We start from the raw sequence: 4,429 nt of genomic DNA, 5'->3' as shown, positions 1-4,429 counted from the left end.
TCATATAAACAAATCCGTTGTCGTGCGTTTTTAATCTATATTCTGTTCCTATTATTTTATGCATTGAAGATATAAACATGAACTTATAAAATTATTTGGATTTAACAAAAAAAAAAGTGTAGGAAAATGTATGTATCTTCATTCAGGACCACAAGCACGGGCATTTATTTTATATCCTCATTGTATTCTTAAAATAGAAAACTATTTAAAAAATTGACCGCTTGTATTTTGTATAATGTTCAGCGTGGTTTTATAAAATAATTATATCATTATCCAACTATATGTCCAATTACAGATTTTCTTATTCTTTATTTGCAAGTTTGCCTTTTTCACTTTTCACATTTTAAAAATATATGTAAAAGAACTTGAACAATTATTAATACATAGTTTACCTATATTAGTAATTTTTTGTAAAATAAAAGGAAAATAAACACCATTTTTTTTAGGGAAACACAAAATTGTTTTTTAAATCTAACACGAAATTGGTAAATAAAATAAAAATGGAAACCGGTAGAATACGAAGAGAGGTACGTTACGCTACTGGGCCGGCCCAACTAAATGTGCTACCGAAGCCCGAAGGCGCCATAATAAGAACTTGTTTATATAGAACTATAGATCATTGCTAGACATGATGCGTGGTTTAATTTGATGGTTAGCTTGGCTGTCAGGTATGCGTTTGGTCCCTGGTTTGAATCCCTCCTTAGCCATATTTTTTCCAAGTTCCTCTTTGATGTGCTGACATGCGGGACCCACACGTGTATTGTATGTTGATGTGGCACCGCGCTGGGTTACGGGGTGTAGCGGGAGATGTAGCCAGGACTGTATTGGAGCGTATTCTTGCATTTGAGGACCGTAGTGGAGTACTCCACGAGTTTGAGGACCATCGTGTTACAGGCCGGAGAGTACAAGAACGACAGGTGTAATTATCTCTGAGCGTCACAGCTGCATTTTTCTCGCTTGAAACCGGGAATAAGAGGGACATGTCTATGTCTCACTTTTAGCGAGGCAGAACGACACCTCACCTCGCGTCCATCCAGTTTTTGTTTTGGGGTGTATAAATAGTTTCTCCTTCGCATCTTGGGACGACTCGTTTTGTTCCTTTTGATTATGATTTTATTTAAATGTTGAATTTGTTTCTCTCTATTTATACATTTATAAAAGTATGACTTAAAAATGTTCCTAACATTTAGAAAATATTCACATATCTAGATATATGTTCACGACATATTTTTAAATGCCAAGAGAACATAGAATGTGTTTGTGTAATTTGTAAAAAAATGTTTGTACCATTAAAAACTATTCATGACATTTCAAAACATTCAAAAGTTTAAAAAATGTTCATGAAATGTAACAATTTGTTCACACAATTTTATAAGAAAATTCAAAACATTTGTGGTACTAAAATTTTTCAGAAGAACTTAAGAAATGCTCGCATGTTTCAAAAAATATTAGCAACATTCTGGAAAAAAATATAACGTGCTTTTGTTTTTTTCATTATTTTTGTAAAAAGCTTCAATCTGTGTTTTACAAATGGTAAAGCATGTATTCACATAAAAAAAATCATGTGTACCTTTTCAAAAAATAACGATTATATGAAAGAATCGAACCTATATATGAAAAATGTTGAATATATATTAAGAAAATCGCATTGTGTTTGAAATATATAAAATAAAAAAGCTAATAGAAAACCTACAGAGAAAAATACAAAAAAAAAGAGAATAAAAACCAGAGAAAACCTGACCAAGTATGGCCGATGTGTTGGTAAAAAGAAAAGTACGGGCGATGTGCCGGTGCGGCATCTCCCATTTTTTTTCCTTCGATTAATCAGCTCTCCCTCTCGAGAGTGAGGAAACCAAAAGGAGGAAAATCCAACCGGCCGGTTCCAGTTCTCCGCACCAACCACTCCAAGAAAAGAAGTTCTCCGCACCAACTTTTTTCGTTTTCTGAGATCCAACCTTTCCCATGGAATGACCAGAGTCGTCTCCCGTTCACAACACTTGTGTTGAGATCCCATCCTCTCCTGACGCCTAAATCACAGGAAGAACCAGAAGCATCTCCGATCCACTCGACGTCCGAAGGGTCAGTCGATCAAGAATATGTTTGGGAACCCGGGCGCAGGGCGCTGATCCTCGTAATCCCGATACCTTTGTTCCTGCTGAGGATTTGGGCGGTCGGTGGCGACCTGACCAGATCGATCGATGCGCGCGTGGCGTGATCAAGAGTAAGAGTATTTACGTCGGATTCGACACGCACGTAGACACACAGTCACATACAGCGGCGCACGCGCAGGGTCACACAGTGATGGACAGGATTTTCATTAGTGCGGGCGTCCTATCGTACGGCCGGCATGGGGCCGCGGCGAGGCTGCATGTGCGGGGGCCACCCGAGGCAGATTGCATGTGAGCCCTGTCCCCTCCCCCATCTCTACCGCCATGGCCGCCTAGCTATAGCCATAGATAGAGATAGCTGCTCCGCTCCACCAGCCAAAAATTCCATGCTTTCCCGCCACGAGGTAAACGCTTTTCTTTCCGGTTCTACCGGCCGTAAACCTTCTTGGCAAAGGGAAATCTTCCACCGTCGATCGCTTTTAATCGCTGTCCCATGCTGCTGCGAGCTTGCAAAGCAGCCGGCAGGCAGTTTTAAAGGGACAAAGCAGAGAAGAAGAAGGTTGGGTGGAGCCTTCTTCGATCGACCGATCGATCGTGTGACCTTTACTCTATCTATCTAACCGAAGTGTAGCCCACTGCCCCATTTCATTGACATCTTTTTCTTTTGGGATCATGGTGGAATCATCGGCCGGGCCGCCTTTCCAGTGGGACTATGGGGCTGTTTAGTTTTAAGTCTTGCATTGTCACACTTTATCACATATTTTTGCAAAACTTGTCTAAGGTTGTTCATCAAAATAAGAGTCATAAGTTGGCAAGCCTTGTCATACTTTGTATGTGTATGTCATGTGAGGCTCTAGTGTGGCTTGCCTAAGATGTGGCTTGAACCAAACACTCATCTAAGTTGATCAAACTTACCTAACCTTTGATGTGGCAACCTTTGACGAAGTTAGTCACAAACCGAACATTCATGCGGGGGCTCCGACACGTGGTACGCAGCCTAACGTACGATGTTGTTAGGTTTAATTTAAGCATCTGCGTTCTTCTTTGTGTTTGTATAAGGTTGATACGTTGTACGCATTCTATGTTAAGTTAAACATTTACTATTCCCTTCGTGTCGAATTACTTGTTGTAAAAGTGGATATATTTAAAGTTAAAATACGTTTAGATATGTTTATTTCTATGACACTCTCTGGTGTCAGTACACTTTGAATAAAGAAGCTGTGCTACTATTAGCTAGCAGGCGCGTTTTCTTGTTTGTAAACAGTAGCTTCATACGGTGTTGCATGGCAAAAGTAAAACCAAGGACATCCCAAGTTGGATGAACCCAACGGGGACGCTTTCCCGATTTCCATGCATATGCCGACGTGAAACAGTCATTTTCCGTCCTCCATTCTGTGCAAATGGGCAAGTCGATTTCTCGCTCGCCTCGGTCAAATCAATCTGGGAAGGCGTTTAATTAGCAAGTTTTGTCGCGCGTGGCGATGATGCACGTGCTACTTGGCTATATGCTCAGAATGTTTTCCGTAAGAACATGGGCGCTAGCTAGACGTTGTAGGCACACTTCCACCAGGAGAGCATGCACTCACTGTTGCGTACAGGTCTAAATAGTGTTCGGTCATGTCACCCACTGGAATCCCCAAAACCAAATGTTTACCTGATGGTGCTGGATTACTGTTAAATTGGTTCTGTTAATTAAAGGTGCAGCATCCTTTAACTCAGCTTTTCGTACTAATTAAGGGACTTTTCCGATTGAAGGATTTTCATAGATATCTTAAAGGATTTGATTTGAATCCCAAGCAAGAATTTCTATGGAAGTGCTATGAAGATTAATAGGATTGGAGTATGTTTCTTTGAGCGAAAGGAGTACGTAAATGTAAAATACACAGGGGCTTGGGGGTGCTCCACATCCCTGTATGAATATTAAATTAATAAAATATCAGAAAAATTTAGAAACACCTGGAATTCTTGGAATATCAAACTTGGGTGCACAATCTACTCCCGTGTGAAGTTTCGTGAAAAATACCAAAAAATGTATCCGTTGCGATGAAAATGCAGTCCAACCTACGGTCCATCCAAACAATTTTTTTTGTACAAAGGAATTTTTTGTCCGGAAATTCTTTTCCTGGTAATTTTTGTTAGGAAATTTCACAAGGGAGTATTTCTTACGTTTCTTATTTCTGCAATCCAAATGGCCTTACGATGGCAGGGTAGTTAATAATGTTGTTTTTGTGATCATAATAAAAAAATTACACTGCTTATTGCATCCCCGTTTGCTACTCTCCTATGGCATACGATCCATATGACTTTTAATCTGCCTCTGC

Source organism: Triticum dicoccoides, chromosome 5B (assembly GCF_002162155.2).
Source record: "Triticum dicoccoides isolate Atlit2015 ecotype Zavitan chromosome 5B, WEW_v2.0, whole genome shotgun sequence".
NCBI lineage: Eukaryota > Viridiplantae > Streptophyta > Magnoliopsida > Poales > Poaceae > Triticum > Triticum dicoccoides.
The sequence above is the reverse complement of the archived record's forward strand: the minus strand, read 5'-3'. Positions refer to the sequence as shown.